General features: G+C 37.3%; 1 protein-coding gene across 2 annotated transcripts in view; it reads right to left on the bottom strand.

Moving 5' to 3' along the window:
- The window catches only part of LOC144970468 (glycine receptor subunit alpha-2-like), a 256,826-nt gene that overhangs the window by 183,498 nt on the left and 54,549 nt on the right, over positions 1 to 18,779 (bottom strand). For both annotated transcript variants that reach the window (XR_013644965.1, XM_078910149.1), the window contains exon 2: positions 7,290 to 7,464. The gene's annotated coding sequence lies outside the window, so the exon portion shown is untranslated. The remainder of the gene's footprint in view (positions 1 to 7,289; positions 7,465 to 18,779) is intronic.

Genomic DNA, 18,779 nt, shown 5'->3' with positions numbered 1-18,779 from the left:
CTTCCCTTGGAATAGACCCTAAAGACAAATTTCCCCCTGGGGATGAATAAAGGGAATTATATATATATATATATATATATATATATATATATATATATATATATATATATATATATAACTATAATGTTTTAGCCACAAGAAATGTTCTAGATATTGTTTCCACAATCTGGCACCAGGGACCTCAATTATGACAGGCATACACGAGATGTGAGATAACACTACATAATGTGACCCACCGTATCAATCGGTATTATGTCGGGATCCACTCGGTAAGAGAAATTGAATTCATAGCCACAAATATCCAACTTGGGTTTAATTTCTGTACGTTATGCTGGAGTATAAAGACTATATCTTGCATTGCAAAAACTTCTAAGGTCCAATTTCTCATCAATCTATCTCTAAATTCACTTTTTGGGGTCTGAATCATCCCGACATAATACCGTTTTGAGACGGAGGGTCACATATTATATCTATGAAGTTAATGGACATCTCTGGGTAACAACCATCACGTCCAGTATTTACTGATGTCCTCGGGGGGATTTGGGGTAATAATCTTACAGTCCCCACTGGCTCCTTTGCTGGACAATAATATAAAATACATTTTCGGACGGCCATGAAAACGTCTTTGGAAGGTCAAGGACACCATTTTGCCCTTAATTTGACCAAAAAAAAAAAAAAACACGTTGCAAAAATTATGGCCAGAAAACTCGCCCTCCAAATTTCTATATATTAACATGATCCTCATCTTGTAAAAAAAAAAAAAAAAAAAAAAAAAAAAACTCTCTCAACCCTGGGACTTCCTTGAACACTTCATTGAAGTCCCATGTTTGAAAGTTTTTGACAAAGTGAAGGTAATTTTAATCTATCAATGTGTTAAGTAAGAGTTTTCTGCCCAAAATATTTCAGTGTATTTTTTTTTTCAGATAATAGATAGCATGCGCTTGGCCATCCGGAAGTATATCGGACCAACAGAAAGAAAACTATGTGTAAGCTTGAACGTTTATAGTCTGGTTTTTACAATTAGTGAGAATTACTCATACTCGTGGATGCAACAAAAAAAAACCCAATAACAAAGACCTGAGTGACGTCAACTTCGTTTTATCTATAGCAGCATTTTGGGTCCCGACTTTCATCGATATTGTTTCTGACCTCTCTGGCTGTCCGTTCACCAGTGATTTGGTAAAAGGATTCATTAGTCTGATACACGTCCGTCCAGCAACCAGCAGCTTGGTTCTTAACAAAGAAGATTGGTACTTTTTATCATTCATGCTGGCTAGAACTGTTTCACATGTCATGTGATCAGAATGTATAAAAGTCAAAACATTATCAGATTTATAATGTTTTTCTCCTCCAGATACACTTTTATGCTCGTCGGAGAAATATTTCATAATACGTCCGCCAGTTTAAAACCAGTTACTAAGTTACTCTGCGTCATTACGAGGGAAGTGACGCCACGACTGTTGAACCCTATTTAGCTGTACGTGTGATTAAAGCTTAAGTGCCGCTATGAGGATTTGTGCTATGCCACTCTTCCTCGAACCGGAAAGTCCAGGGATCGAGTCTCCCTTTAAACGACGTATGAGTCAGTACTTGAAAACTGCTCTTTAGTCACATTTTCTCACCACTCATGTGTCAAAAGAAAAGCCTGGCATTAAACAACATTCTCTCAGTCGGACGAAAATGTAATATCGCCCAACAGGTGTCATGTCATGTATCCAACATGTTAAGTGTTGCTGTTGGCTTGGGACACTCTTGATAAAGCGCCATGAGGACGTTCAGTGATATTTCGCTATATATATATATATATATATATATATATATATATATATATATATATATATATATATATATATATATTATATATTATATATATATATATATTATATATATATAAGTACTTTCCAGCAAATCTAAAAGACTCAGCTACCCATTCACTGCTGGTTGGACAGGGGGGGGGGGGCAGGAATAGATCTCGACTGCACCCGAGATCGATCTCGGTCCCTTTGCGTGTGCAGCGAGTGCTCTACCAACTGAGCTATCGGGATCCCTACCTATTGTTAAAGGAGGGTTAAAGTGTTTTTACAATCAATACATCCATCAAGACAACCATTTATATTTAACCACTTAATGTGCCGTTCTCTTATCTTGTTCTACAAACGATCTCCATAGTGACCCTTCGTCTCAAAACGGTATAATGTCGGAACGAACCAGATGCCTAAAATGTGAATTTAATGTTAAAACTGGACAAAAATATAAATCGTTGGCATCAGCATCCTAAAATATGGTATCCATTCTCATCACTAAAACATACAAACTTAACACAAGTCTGATATTTTTGGCCATAAATTCAATTTTCAACATCTTAACCATCCCGACTTAATACCGTATTGAGGCGAAGGGTCACAGCGTGGCTCAGTGGTACGGTCTTTGCTTCCTACCCTAAAGGTACCGAGTTCAATCACCCGCAGCTGCGTTGTATGGCCTTGAACAAGTCACCTCTCCCTAGCTCACCTTGCGGCGCTGCTCTGCGGCTGACGCCTGGGTTATTCCAGTCTTTCCTTGGAATAGACCCTAAAGACAAATTTCCCCTTGGGGATGAATAAAGGGAATTTTAAATATTTTTAAAATATTTTAAAATGATCATTGTTCAATTGCACTACACGTGCGTATTTAATAAGCCAGTTCCCCCGGGGTAATTCTAGAATGATAGTACAGTACTTGCTGTATTCTAGCACGCTTTCCGGGGGAAGCAAAAGAGTGTGAGGAATCCGAGCGTGCCATAATCCGATCGATGCCCATGGGGGGTAAAGACTTATTATGTAAATAAAGTTCGGTCACCCAGCTCTAGTAGTGTTCGTGCCGTATTGCATTGAAGTCAGTGCTGTATCACATTCATTGACGACCTTATCTTACCGATGGTCGCTGGGTCAAACCTCCGGCCGAAGTCCCGATTTTCACGATCGGCGGATCAAACCTTTGGAATCCCGATTTTCACGATCAGCGGATCAAACCTTTGGAATCCCGATTTTCACGATCGGCGGATCAAACCTTTGGAATCCCGATTTTCACGATCGGGGGATCAAACCTTTGGAATCCCGATTTTCATGATCGGGGGATGAAACCTTTGGAATCCCGATTTTCACGATCGGCGGTTCAAAATTCTGAAGTCCCTATTTTCACGATCGGTGTATCAAACCTCTGAAGTTCCAATTCCACGATCGGGGTATCAAAACTCTGAAGTCTAAACACAAGCTTTGCGCACCATGTTTCATCTACTATTTGGCGGATAAGACCTCAGAGGAAGAAGAAGAAGAAGAGGAAGAAGAAGAAGTAGTAGTAGTAGTAGTAGTAGTAGTAGTAGTAGTAGTAGTAGTAGTAGTAGTAGTAGTAGTAGTAGTAGTAGTAGTAGTAGTAGTAGTAGTAGTAGTAGTAGTAGTATAGTAATAGTAGTAGTAGTAGTAGAAGAAGAAGAAGAAGAGAAGAAGAAGAAGAAGAGTAGTAGTAGTAGTAGTAGTAGTAGTAGTAGTAGTAGTAGTAGTAGTAGTAGTAGTAGTAGTAGTAGTAGAAGAAGAAGAAGAAGAAGAAGAAGAAGAAGAAGAAGAAGAAGAAGAAGAAGAGGAAGAAGAAAAAGAAGAAGAAGAAGAAGAAGATGAAGGGGAGTCGGTGGGGGCGTTGAAGAAGAGTAATGTCCTATACTATTTCCATTTCCAGTAATTTGTAAGACAAGGATTGACAATCACTCGTCCCCCCATTAATCTGACGCATTTTAACATTGTGACACTGACCTATCGAGATTACGTTACGAGATGAGAGAAAAGTCCAAATCTCTATGGATCGAGATATAAATTATCGAGTGATCGGTAGCGTGGCTCAGCGATACGGCCTTTGCTTCTTAACAGAAAGGTATCGAGTTCGAAAACCCGCGGCGCTGAGAGGCCTTGAGCAAGTCACCTCGCCATAGCTCAATTTGCGGCGCTGCAATGAGACTGACGCTTGTCAATTGGAATAGACCATAAACACAACTTTCACCTATGGGAGGAATAAAGAGAATTATACTTTTGTATAATACCGCAACTTATAAAATCTAAGTTAAAAGTTGTAGATCTATTCTTAGAAAAAAATAGATTTAGATTGTAAATATTGTAAATAGATTTAGATTGTAAATGTCCCGTCCTACATATTGTTGCTGTTGACCAGGAACACCTTGTAAAGAGCTTTGAGCACATTTAGTGGATATTGCGCTATAGAAAGCTCAAGTTTTTATTTATTTATTTTGTAAAATAGATACAGATTATTACTTTTGTTAACATCGTAAATTTTTGCCAACAGAAATACTGGCAAATCTTTAAAAAAATAGTTTTTACAGATTGATATGCGAGTAACTTGCAAATCTTTTAAAGGTTAAGGGCAATTCTATCAACCGTTGACTCAAATGTTTTTTTAGTTTTTTTAAATAATATTTGTTAGGGAATAATGACCGATCCTTAATGTGACCTTGGCTTTGGGACTCGTCATTGGGCCGGGCCAGAGAGTTGCCAGATTAATTTGAGCGCATCTACAGACTTTATTAACGGACTAATATTTTCCTCGATAACGCAAATGATTCGCCTTGATCTATGTTAATTTCCACAACACTGTTGTATAACAGATGGGTGTCTGTTCGTAATTGCCTTTATGTCTCCGCAAATATTGTGGTAATATATATATATATATATATTATATATATATATATATATATATATATATATATATATATATATATATATATAGCATACACGTATATATACATAACATGTATATATATATATATATATATTATATATATATATATATATATATATATTATGTATATAGAAATGTATGCTTGTGTGTTTTAGTGATATAGAGAGGAGGAGAAAGAGTGCGCGATATAGAAAGAAAGATGAGAGAGAGAAGGAGGGGGGGGGTAGAGAGAAAGAAAAAAAAAGATATATATATATATATATATATATATATATATAGAGAGAGAGAGAGAGAGAGAGAGAGAGGAGAGAGAGAGAGGGGAGAGAGAGAGAGAGAGAAAGAAAGAAAGAAAGAAAGAAAGAGAGAGAGAGAGAGAGAGAGAGAGAGAGAGAGAGAGAGATTATATAAAAGCTCAAGTTTACGGATAGATAGAGCATGGAGGAATACGAACACCAAATAACTGTCAAAGAGTGAATGAGTGAGACACAGTAACCTCTCACAAATTATGGCAGCTAAAATCAAACTCTCTACGGAATCACGGTTGTAAATGATCTCTAAATTGGATTTGGGGACTGGTTGTAGTTGAAGTGTGACAATCAAAATGAATTTTTTAAAAAAAAAGGGGGGGGGGAAGCAAAACAAAACAAAACAAAACAAAAAAAAGACAAAAAAAATGATCAAAAAACCAGCTAGGGAAATATTAGCAATGGCGGTTCTCGGCAATATGATGATTAGGGTTGGGGCTTTTCCCCCTCTTTTTGTTGTCGCCTGGAGCACCCTTTTAGTTTCTTTGAGCAAATTAGTCACTCAAATGCTTACATTATACATTCAAAATAACAAATATGATAATACATAACAGAGAGATGATTTAAAAGGAAAGAAATATCATCTCCCAAAACAATAACTATGCATCTGATTGTTTCCCTTTCAGCTAGGACTCCGGCCAGGGCCAGGACAAAACCAAGTAATTTCATTCCAAGACAAAGACAGAAAGCATGCTGGAAAACAGATATAAGGGGATAGAAAACATAGTATGTACCCCCCCCCCCCCCTGCCCACTATGGGAGGTCAGAGACCCCACCCAGAAAGAGAGAGAGAGAGAGAGAGAGAGAGAGAGAGAGAGAGAGAGAGCGAGTGTTTTTGTGCATGTGTATATGTGTGTTTGTGAGTGATAGAAAGAGAGAGATAGAAAGATAGAGAGAGGGAGAGGGAGAGAGAGAGAGAGAGAGTTAAAGGGACAGGAAAGAGAGAGGGAGATAGAGAGAGCGAATGTTTGTGCGTGTGTGTGTGTGAGAGAGAGAGAGAGAGAGAGAGAAAGGGAGAGGGAAGAGAGAGAGAGAGAGCGAGTGTTTTCGTGTGTTTGTGTGTTTGTGAGTATGTGTGAGAGAGAGAGAGAGATAGATAGATAGAGATATACAGATAGATAGATAGATAGATCGATAGATAGATAGATAGAAAGGAAAATACATAGAGAGAGAGAGAGAGAGAGAGAGAGAGAGAGAGGGAGAGAGAGAGAGAGAGATTCTCCCAGACTATATCAGTCACTAGGGTGGGGTCGTATTTAAATATGACTGATATCAAAAGACACCCAAAATCTATAGCATAAACCACTGCATTGTGGCGTGGGTGGAAATCGCCTGTCTTGGATAACAGGCATTGTCTAAATTCCATTACACGAGTCGCTGCGTTTGTAAATGAGGTATAAAACTTATAGGAACTGAGAAAAAGTAAGGAGATAGATAGATAGATAGATAGATAGATAGATAGATAGATAGATAGAGAGAGAGAGAGAGAGAGAGAGAGAGAGAGAAGAAAACGTTTACGATGGTTAATAAGCATTAGTGTATTATGATAATGGTGATGAAGATGATGATACTAATATTGATAATAATAATGGTGACGATAATGATGACTCTAATAATGTCTGTTGTTATAATAATTCTACTAATACTACTACTACTACTACTACTACTACTACTACTACTACTACTACTACTACTACTACTAATAATAATAATAATAATAATAATAATAATAATAATAATAATAATAATAATAATAACATACGATAACAAAACATAACATTACATAACATAACATAACATATGATTTAGGGCGAGATAGTATAAAAATCCTTGAATGCCCTTAATATTAGTAGTAATGCTAGAAATATATTGATTGAAAGATTACAATAATGATACACGTGGTAAAGATATAATATCAACTTAAATGTGCCCATATGTGTGTGGTTTACAAACATATTATCTTTAACCGTGACATGCAAAGCACACACACACACACACACACACACACACTATATATATATATATATATATATATATATATATATATTGCTACATATAGAAGATAACTATAATATGATAACACTGCATGATATTTACATAATAATAATAATAATAATAATAATAATAATAATAATAATAATAATAATATTAATGATAATATTAATATAGCTTGCCTTTTGTAGAAGTCGTCCTCCTCTATAAATACCTCTATAAACATGAATGTTATGTATACATAAAGTTAATACTGATTGTAACACTTACCTCCGTTCTGGAATCTTAAGCATAAACCAGTACAGTTGGTGCACAGAAGATGTTGATTGAAATTCCAATATGAGCCAACTACGTTATAATCGCCTTGAAATGAGAGGAGCCTTTTTCCATTGGAAAATCACCCCTTGTATTGTATCTATTTCACTTCTTGCAACACCTCCTATCTCTGAAATATACAGAAATGCAGGCTTGGATAAACTATCTTAAACTCGAGATTTTATATACAAACTTGAGCTTTTATATCGCGCAATATCCACTAAACGTGATAAAGCGCTTTACAAGGGGTCCCTGGCCAACAGCAAAACTTAAAATGTAGGGCGTGACATGACACCTGTTAGGCGATATTACAATTTTTCTCGGACAGAGACAACTCTGTGAACGGCCAGAATGTGAGTAAAGAGCCTTTCCCAGGACTGAACTATGCGCCGAGAGAGGCTCGAACCCAGGACCTTCCGATCCGAAAGTGAGTGTCATACCACAAGACCACATAGATAAGATAAGATAAGATAAGATACGATAAGATAAGTTAAGATAAGATATACTTTATTCATAAAAAAATGGAAATTCGTGTGCAGACGTGGCATGCATGAAAATGTAGAAACACAAAGTTGAGAATCTATGGCGACAATGTATACATATATATTATATGCAAATGCACAAAAATGTAAAAATATACAACCAAGAACCAATAGCAACACTTTATATATTAATTTGATAACTTGAGATAGGCCATACCTCTGGCCTTTGGTCTGAACTTGTGTGTGTAGATATATTTAAAATAGCGTTAAAAATTCGAACACCATGTGGCAAAAATGAATTAGTCGCATCATATTTTAATAGTATATAAAAATGAATGAAGTGAGTAGAGAATTACCAGGAGACAATAGAGAATAAACACTTTTGCGGTGATGGGGAGTCGAACCCAAGACCCGACTATTAGGGCATGCTCCGCCTGGCCAAGAAAGGGATGCTCTACAATCGACGCTATCCACCAATTCAAAACAAAAAGAAGTAGCGTGGATTATAGAACGTCCCGCTCTTGTCCAGGTGCGGAGTGCCGTAACAGCCAGGTCCTGGGTTCGGTTCACCATCGCTGCAAAATTATTTATTCTTATCACAAAACCAAAAAGCCGCAAGTTTTTTAGAAAGGAGCAGGCACTGGTGAAAGATAGAAATCATGAGAAAGGTTTGCATGAAACAGGACCCGACAAAGCAGAGGGAAAAATACAAGAAAAAATGTAATCTAAAAAACCACGTCTGACTGGACTGGGAATCGAACCTCATATTGCCGGTAATCAGGAGGTCTGAGGTTCGATCCCCAGTCGTCCGAGGCAGGCAGATTTAAAAAAAAATTAATTAATTAATTATTTTTTTGGTGGGGGGGGGGGTATTTTCCTGCTTTTTATTCTTTACTTTGACCTGAACTTTTTCATTTACACTTTTCATATCTCTAGAAATTTATATCACATCAAAATAACGCTATCCTCGAATCACAAAGTATGGAATGCAGCGATGAACTTTGGAACATACGAAATTATAATAAGCTCACAAACTGCTGAATATTCATTCTCAATAAGTCCACATTTTAATATGCAATATTTAAATTAGGCTGAATTATTTTTATTGCATTTGGTATACGCATAGCTAATGGAGTAGAGATATAGACACAGAACGACTATCATATTCCAAGGGTATCCAATTGTAGCCTCGTAAGTGTGGAAGGCGAGATTTTGACAAACTCAGAATATTATTTAAAACAGCGAGGCTTCTGCAATAAAACTTTACCAGTAAATTGTTGTACTCTAGAAAACCTCATACTTAATCATTTGGTCAGAAAACTCGTCCTTCAAATATCGATCGATCTATATGACCCTCATCTTGGCAAAAACTCTCAAAAATGGGGCTTAAGGAAGACTTCACGAAGTCCAAGATTTGAGTTTTCGCCAAGGTGATGGTCATTAAAATCGATCGATGTTTGAAGGACCAGTTTTCTGGCCAAATTTTTAAATATGTTATTTTTCCAGATTACGATAGTTAACTGGTTTTTATGTGTGTTCAGATCACATAACGCTATTGTGGAATATCTCTCTCTCTCTCTCTCTCTCTCTCTCTCTCTCTCTCTCTCTCTCTCTCTCAGACACACACAAGGGTAAGAGATGGGATTGGATTTTTGATATAGTCCTCACACAATTAACAAACCTTTCGAAAAAAGGACTTTAAGAACAGTTCCAGTCAGCGTATCGCAAAGGACACAGCCCTTATACGAGTAGTGTATGATCTTTTAGGTGTCCTCGACAGGGGTGACACTTCGATTCTCTGTGTCCTTGACCTTTCTTCAGCATTTGACACAATCGACCACTCAATTCTTGTTGCACGTCTAAAGAACTCTTTCGACATAAACGGACCGGTTCTCAGCTGGTTCCAATCGTATCTCCAAAACCGGAAACAGATAGTTATGGTTGGAAATTTTAAAAATCCAACGAAAAAGAAATTCATTTTGGCGTTCCTCGGGGGTCTGTTTTAAGCCCAGTTTTGTTTGTTTTGTACACATCCCCGTTAGGAAAAATTATTCGTGACCATCTGTATGCCGACGACAGTCAAATTTACGACACCAATCCAACCAAACAAATTGCAACATCGATCAAAACTGTGAACAATGCATAAACAACATACAGACTTGGATTTGTAGAAATCCTTCAAATTAAATGGAGACAAGACTGAAGTTCTTGCTATCGGGAGCAAAAGCAACATACAAAATCTAAAACTCCATAATCGACAACATAATCGACAACAACAAAATAAATCTTGTATACAACGTAAAAATTCTAGGTACCATTCTGGACACTGAGCTGCACATGAAAGATCAAGTGAAAGGACTTAAAAGAAAACGTGTATTTGAATTGAAAACGATCAGCTCCATCAGGGACTTTATTACCCAACAAGCGTGCCAGCAGCTAGTAACTTCTATTTTATTCTCAAAATTGGACTACTATAATGATTTACTCTTCGGTACGACGTCAGAAAACACCAAGAGCCTGCAAGGATTTCAAAACAATGCTGCACGCCTTATCATGAGAAAAAAAGCGACGCGATGAAGCAACACCCCTACTCTTCAACCTTCACTGGTTACCAGCAGTGCGTGAGCGCTTCGATTACAAGGCAGCCACTTGCGTTTACAAATGCCTCAACAATCACAGCCCGAATTACCTCCAGGAACTGTCTCGGACACTGCGGTCGGATTCAAACGACCTGCTTGAAATACCCAGAACCAGATCTTTCTCCCACTGCCCCTCTTACTTGGAATGAACTCCCTGCTTCATTAAGAAGATCCCCATCTCTGAACATTTTTTAAAAATCGGTTAAAAACATACTACTTTCAAAGCCAAAAATTTATTCTTAATAAGTAGATATCGGACTGGCTGGCAGACAAATGACTTTGGGTTCTAGAGAAGTGATGAGGGCAACAAACATTGAAGAGACTATACATGATCGCCAATAATGTCTGTATTGTACCTGGTACTTGATGAACCAACGAGTACCCCCTGAGTCACTGAGTATCCATTATCATCACATATTACTTCTTTACACGCATAATTATATAAAGGTCTATAAAATGCAGCAATTATTTTTCCATAGAATATATTATATCAATATCTCATTCAGACAATTGATAGATTATCATTTTCGGGGATAATAGGTTTCCAGTCATTGAATTCTAATGACTTGCGTACAATACAGAATCCTGCCAGTGAAAAAAAGAATACATTTTACGTAATATGATTCAATAGTCTGATGTCACGTCCGCCAAGCAACCATCAGCTTGGTTCTAGCCAGCATGAAGAATAAAAAGTACAGACTTTCTTTGTTTAGAACCAAGCTGCTCGTTGGACGTGACATCAGACTATTGAATCCTATTAGAGAGGGGACTGTGACTATTGCGGACGACTGTCTGATAACATCTAGTAGAATTAGAACAATACAGAAATTATATCTATGAGCCAATGGGAATAGTATATAGAGATCAGCTTAGCTCTTGTCGACTATCCGAGTGCTGTTAATGAATTGAACACTCTGGGTTAAATATATGGAATATAATGTTTATTGATGACCTAATATTGCATAACAATGTTCAAAAAATGGATGGGAAAAAATGAATATACATAAGGCGTGAAAAAGAATCCAATACGTAACAAAAGATTATTTATTTTCCTCTGTTTTCTTGTTATTTGCTTTTCTTTTCTTTCTTTCCCTTATTTTTTTTTTTTTTGGGGGGGGGGGGCAAAGTGTGATAAATGCGTTTTATCGGAGCACGGTACAAATTGCCATTTTAATTTCGCAGACACAAAACCTGTTGCCTTCAAAATGAACATCCCAGAACCGTGTGACCTCATCGCAAGCCAATCTGGTTCATATTAACTCTCTTGTTTCTTTGAGTCACAACGCCATTTTTACCAGGATATTCAAATGAAGAAATAATATCATTCACGTCGGGATGTTTTTGATGTGGAATATTGTATTGAAAATAATAGACTGGGATGGAATTTTATGTAAAATGACATAATGCAATAATCAATTTATGCTGCGTTCAGACTCCACAAAGTTCTATTATAAGGCGCTATAATGATAAATAAATGATGATAATAATAGACTAGGATAAAGCGCATGGTATCCTCAACCTTGAGGCTCTTGGCGCTTTACATCAACACAAAAACAATTAATATGTGACCCCCTGTCTCAAAGCATTATTATGTTGGGATCCACTCGGTGAGGGATATTGAATACATTGCTACAAATATAAAACTTGGGTTTACTTTCTCTACGTCATGCTGGAGTATAAATACATTTCTTGCTTTGCAAACACTTTTAAGGTCCAATTTCTCATCATTCTATCTCTAAATTCACTTTCTGGGGTCTGAATCATCCCGACATAATACCGTTTTGAGACGGAGGGTCACATATAGAAAGTACATGACATCAAAAAAAAAAAAAAAAGAAAGAAAAAGGATAGAATGACCACAGATAACACAAAATGCTTAGAATACTATTGACGCGCCGAATCCATTCTAAAAAGGAATGTCTTCTGCTGCTATGTGGTCTAGTGGTATGACACTCGCTTTCGGATCGGAAGGTCCTGGGTTCGAGCCTCGCGCTCGGCGCATAGTTGAGTCCTTGGAAAAGACTATTTACTCACATTCTCTCACCGTACTCAGGTGTAAAATGAGTACCTGGCCGTTAACAGCGTTGTCTTTGTCCGAAAAATTGTAATATCGCCTAATAGGCGTTATGTCCCGTCCTACATGTTAAATGTTGCTGTTGACCAGGAACCCCTTGTAAAGCTCTTTGAGCACATTTAGTGGATATTGCGCTATATAAAAGCTCAATTTTAAAAGTTTTTCAAAAGGTTCGTAAAATTACTGATCTCGGGTGCGTCTTTGATTCATTTGTATTATATTATGTTCCAGTGTGGCCATCATGAGTTTCCATACAATAGGAAAACGACAAATGCAATTTTAAAGCACATAAATCGACATACATGTATTGAACATCTTGCTCTCACAGGAAAGATTGAAGGTAAAAAGGGTAAAGGTAGACCAAGAAAAACATATTTGAATAGTTTGAACAGCCTGGGTGACAAAGGAAGATAAGAGTAATATTAGTTTTTTGAAGTTATCTGATCAGAGAGAGAGAGAGAGAGATGAATGGCGTACCATGATCACCGATGTCGGGCACAGACTTGGCACTAGAAGAATAATTCGTTCCATACGTTTAGGGTCCAGGAAGAAAGAAAAAATAAATTCCGCCAGAGGTTTAAATATGGTCATATTGTTTGGGGTTTTTTAAAATGTTTTTTTCCGTCGCTTGAAACACATTTAGACCCCTATATCATTTCAGCACAAGTTAAACAATAAGAATATGGAATAGTCAAAAATTCTAGATTTAGAATTAAAATCACATGGGGGAAAAAGAATGACACAGGGGATAGGATCACATATGGAATAAAATTTAGATTACTTAGAACAGACTATCAGCGTATTTAGTTTGAGTCTCTTCCAGGCACAAGCACAATTTCCCACCGAGAGAAAAACACTGAAATACTCGTAGATTATTATATATTCAAAACATAAAATGTAACAGTACATAACAGATGAACGATTTACGAGAAAGAAATACATATTTAACTGCTTCCCTCCCATCCAAGGACTTCGACAAGAGCCAAGACAAAACCAAATAATCTCATTCCAAAACAAAGAGAGAAAGCAAGTTTGAAAACAGATATTATTATAGGCAGATTGGAGACAGCAAATGATCTCACTGCCCACTATGGGAGGACAATAAAAATCATCCAGACATGTTACCATTAATCAGTCATTCATCTTGGGGGTCGGAGTGCTCTAGCAGGTATATATATATATATATATATATATATATATATATATATATATATATATATATATATATATATATATAAGAAGTCCTGCGAGAAATGATAGCCCAATGTCATCTTAACATCTAAACAACTTTTGCAGCATTCCTGGATCTCTTCCAGACGATAAACTAATAAAAGACTGAACGGAAGTAGATGATAAAGAGTTGTCCGCATGGATATTTTAATGCATCTAGATCTAGTAATAAAACAATGAGTGGACTCGCGTAAATCTCACGTTTATTATTTATTTAGCGTCGGCTCAGAGTATTTTATTATAGATGGAATGAAGTTGACGTCACTCAGTTCCTTTTTATTGCGTTTAGTCAGCAATATTTATCAACAGTTCTCAATAAATTGTATTAATCATACTATAATAATGTGAAATTGATTGCAAGCTTCAATTTAATTACAAAAAAAAAATTATCAAATGAACATTTCGGGTTTCCCCTTTATCAACAAAACAACATCAATGAAACACCATCATCCTGTTTTGTTGATAAAGGGGAAACCCGAAACGTTCATTTGATCTGTTTTTGTAATTAAATTGAAGCTTACAATCAATTTCACATTGTTATTAATTTCTTCGAGCTTCGAGCAGCGACATTTACATTAATCATACTATAAACGCTTAAGGTTACATCACATTTATGTTTTGTGTGATGGCACTTTATATCCGGCTGGCTGATGGTTTGAGTTTTTGCAGAACTCTATACGGTTGTATGTTTAGCAATGTACACTTATTAGACACCAAAGCTTATTCTGGCGTGCTCTGAAGATAAATAACACATATGTAAAATTTTGGCCAGACATTTATCCTTCAATTATCGATCGATTAAAATGACCCTCATCTTGGCAAAAAACTATCAAACCTGGGACTTGCGTTGTTCCAGGTTTAAGAGATTTTGCCAAGATAAGGGCCATGTTAATGGATTGATATTTGAAGGGAAGCAGCCTCTTATGGTTCACACTACTATGATATGACGATCGACCCAATCAACAAAGTCGGTCCACATTCGTGCACCGTCGCGAAACCGCCGGGTAGCATCGTCACAACACACCTTTCGACTAGATGCGCTGCCGTCTCGGGTTCTTGCCCACAGCGTGGACATATTGGACAGGTAGTAAGACCCCACCGATATTTGAAGGGCGAATTTCCTGGCCAAAATGGGTTTTTTTTAAAACATGTTACCTCAGATTACAGTTTTTATCACTACTACTGTCCTTGTATTATGGAACTCAGAAAAGACGGTATTTAATATCAAAAGTAACTTATTTTATGCGTCAGCCGCAGTGTTATGCCACAAACTGTTCTAGGTCGAGGTACTTGATCAAGACCACACAGTGCAGCGGGTATTCGAAATCGCACCTTTAGGTTACGAAGCAATGACCGTACCGCTGAGCCACGCTGCCCCCTGCTAATCTGGCGTTGGCTTGGTCTAGTAAAATTGGTTCGTTACTCTTTTAGATGGAACCCTTTTCTCTTGATATTCGTGCCGATTTCATCAAAACCAGTTCCAGAACTCAAAATGATCCCCGATTGACAGTCAGATTGGAGATACAAACAAGTAATTCGTATTCCAAGAAATTGGCTCAATCAATAAAATCCACCCGGCAATTTCCTGTTTGTCTGCTTGGGCTTCATTAGAGGTTTCGTTGTAACTTGTTTTGGGCGATATCACAAAATTCCAATATCGATACGATTCTATATTTCGTCACATGAAATATCGATATATCGAAATGCATCGATACATTGAATATCGATAAAAAATTTGACCAACGTGCTCCTAACCCCCAACACCTTTATTCACGAAAGAGTTCTTCGTTTCTCCATTGTTTTTCATGACTTGCTGACTTTGTGTTGCTTTTTGGCTCCACTATTTTAAGTTAATTATAACAAGAAATGAAGAAATGATTCTCTATGTCTGAGTGGGAATCCTGACCTCCCATAGTGGGCAGGGAGGTACATGCTGTGTCTTCTATCCCCCCAACCAGTTTTCCAATTGTTTCCTGTGGTCGTCTTGGAATGAGATTACTTGGTTTTGTCCTGGCCCTGGCCGGAGTTCCTTGGCTGGGAGGGACACAGTCGAATGTAATAGTTTTGGAAGATGATATTTTTTTCCTTGTAAATCATCTCTCTGTTATGCATTGTATTATGTTTTGTTTACTTGTTATTATATGATTTATAAACATTTGAGTGTATTCCTCTTAGTTAGGACCTGTGCTTGTGTCTGGATGAGACTTTTAGGTGATCTCAAACTAAGTACTTTGACGGTGTGCTCTTGGAATCTACATCTGTTCCCTATTTGAACCAATTCCCCTTTGTCTCACCTTTTCTTTTGTGCTTTAATTGTAATTCTAGAACTTTTTACTGTCCCATTTTCTTCCTTTTTACTGGCGCTGATATGACCTTAATGTGTTGTAAGCGCCGTAAAAACCTCAAAAACAAACAAAACATTCTCTCTGTGTCCGATTTTGGACATGCACATCGCCATCCGGCAGCCCTGGTAGACTGCGAGCATAATATATAGCGACATGGCATTTTGAAATCGATGTAGTTCGATATTGTCATTCATATTGATATATCGATATTTGAGACGATATGCCCAACACTACTTGTAACGAAATTCTTGGCAGTGGGAAAATTGAGGGGACCAAAAGAGAGGATTAGTAATACCACTTTGGCTGCTGTTGATTTTTTCGGATGCTTTTTGTTGCCACTATCAGCTGGTGGCAAGATTGTGAAAGAAGGACTGTTTATGCAAGGATTGAGAAAATCTCTCTCTCTCTCTCTCTCTCTCTCTCTCTTTCTTTCTCTCTCTCTACCCCCCTCTCTCTCCTCTGTGTATCTCTCTCCCTCTCTTTCTCTCGTTCTCTATCTCTCTCTCTCTTAGTCTCTCTCTCTCCCCCCCCCCTCTCTCTCTCCTCTGTGTATCTCTCTCCCTCTCTTTCTCTCGTTCTCTATCTCTGTCTCTCTCTCTCTCTTAGTCTCTCTCTCTCTTAGTCTCTCTCTCTCACTCTCTTTCTCTCTCTATCTCTATCTCTCTCTCTCTATCTCTCTATCTCCATCTCTCTCTCTCTCTCTCTCTCTCTCTCTCTCTTTCTTTCTTTCTCTCTCTCTCTCGCTCTTAATGCAAACAAAACTTGGGAATTTATTTAAATAGTTGCGCCCTTCCAAGAAGTTGTTTTCATTGTTTCAAAAATTACACACAGAAATCTCTAGACAATTACTGTATTTAGATATGTGTCAATCGTGTAAATAAGATGACGTCACGAGAAATCATCGTTCTGTCAATAACATTTGGTGCCTTTATTTACTTATTATTCTTGTAACACCGACTTGCACTTATTTGCAGGTCTGATAACCCAATTCATTATAGGCTCATTGTTGTAATGGAAAACTCAGGAAAAAAATGACGCAGTATATTTTCCATTACAACAATGTTAAACTAGGCCCGTAATTGCAAGCGGATGTCAGACCTGCATATATGTGCAGGTCGTGTAAAACCATCTTAATGAAGTCCCGGGTTTTTAAGTTTTTTATAAGAGTAATTCTAATCGTTCGATCTTTGAAGGACGAGTTTTTCGCCAAATTTTAATGATCTGTTTTTCAGGATAGGCATTAGAAGTAGTCTGGACGTCAAAAGAGCAAGTTAGAAACTCTATACCATTCATTCTCCTTTATCGAGGTAGGTAGGGGGGGGGGGGGGGGCGTTAACCCTCTCCTTACCACTATAGGAAAATCGTCACATTCGCTACGATACAACCAACATTTTTCTTATTCAAATTTATCTTGTACATAATAACATTTAAAGAAAATGAACTATGTGTTGTAGAGTATGTTTTACTGAAGAAATTATTTATCGCAAGAACTTACTGTTATTGTTTTTGAGTGATAAAAAAATCAATTTTTGTTTTATTTGGGTGTGAAGTTTGGGGAAAATCTTGAAAATGGCTGGTAAGGAGAGAGTTTACCCTCTCCTTACCACCTAGAGCAAAATCGTCACATTTTGTTACGACACAATATACATTTTTTCTCATTCAGATTTAATTTGTACATCACAAACTTTGAAGAATGATCTTTGTTTGATTAGTAAGAACATAATGTTGTTTTGTAGAGAGATTTTTTGAGTTTAAAGAATCCATTTTTCTGCTGCCATTTTGGGAAAATACTGAAAATGATCGGTAAGGAGAGAGTTAATCTAAATAAACATGTTCGAAAATTATTGAGTGAAGACACCACTGTTTAATAAATATTTGTAATGAAAATTGAACATTAGCTTTTCTAACAGAACTAGGTCAAGCACCAGGAGATTTAATTCGGTATTCCATTTCTTTCGTGTTTCAACTGATTACAAAAAGTGTCAAAACCTTAGAGATGAAGAAGAAGTAATTTGGACGGTGTCAGTTTGTCAAAAATTGACGTGGTGGGACTCTTTTGCTGGTGTTCTAATGGGCCTGGGAGGGAATCATTTAATTCTTGGTGTGTGTTTTTGTGTACACGTATGCCTCGTAAACAGCTGTTATGTCAATAGGGGAAGGGAGGAGGGGTGGTGATTGTAAAAGGAGGAGGAAGAGGTGGTGGAGGGTGAGGAGGAGGTGGTTGTGGTGGAGGATGAGGAGGAGAAGAAGATGGTGGAAGAGGAGGAGGGTTATAGCCAGGCATGCATTTACATCTCAGTAAAAATGGGATATGTATTGTGATCATTGCTGGGTGGACAGTGATTCTTATTATTGATAAATATAAAAATGTGTTATACAATATATATTATATGAGACTATGACCGGACACTGGGGCTGGATAGTTGTCCTCTCTCTCCCGGCCAGGCGGAGGGTGTCGTGTCAATTAGATGCTGTGACTTTTTATTCTCTTTTTTCATCCGGCACTTCTCCGTACCCGATTTTTCTCATCAATTCAATACCAGTGTCCTCTCTACACATTTTCTGAAGAAAATCGCTTCCACTGTTTAAGAGTTAAAGAGTGAGTACGCACATGCGAACATAAATAACCGGAAACACAACTACAAAAGTATTCACAAAAGACCATTTTGTTATTT

This window comes from Berghia stephanieae, chromosome 4, assembly GCF_034508935.2.
Source record: "Berghia stephanieae isolate SIO BIC M18660-M18661 chromosome 4, UCSD_Bste_1.3, whole genome shotgun sequence".
NCBI lineage: Eukaryota > Metazoa > Mollusca > Gastropoda > Nudibranchia > Aeolidiidae > Berghia > Berghia stephanieae.
Note: the sequence above shows the minus strand (reverse complement) of the source record. Positions and strands in the feature narration are given on the sequence as shown.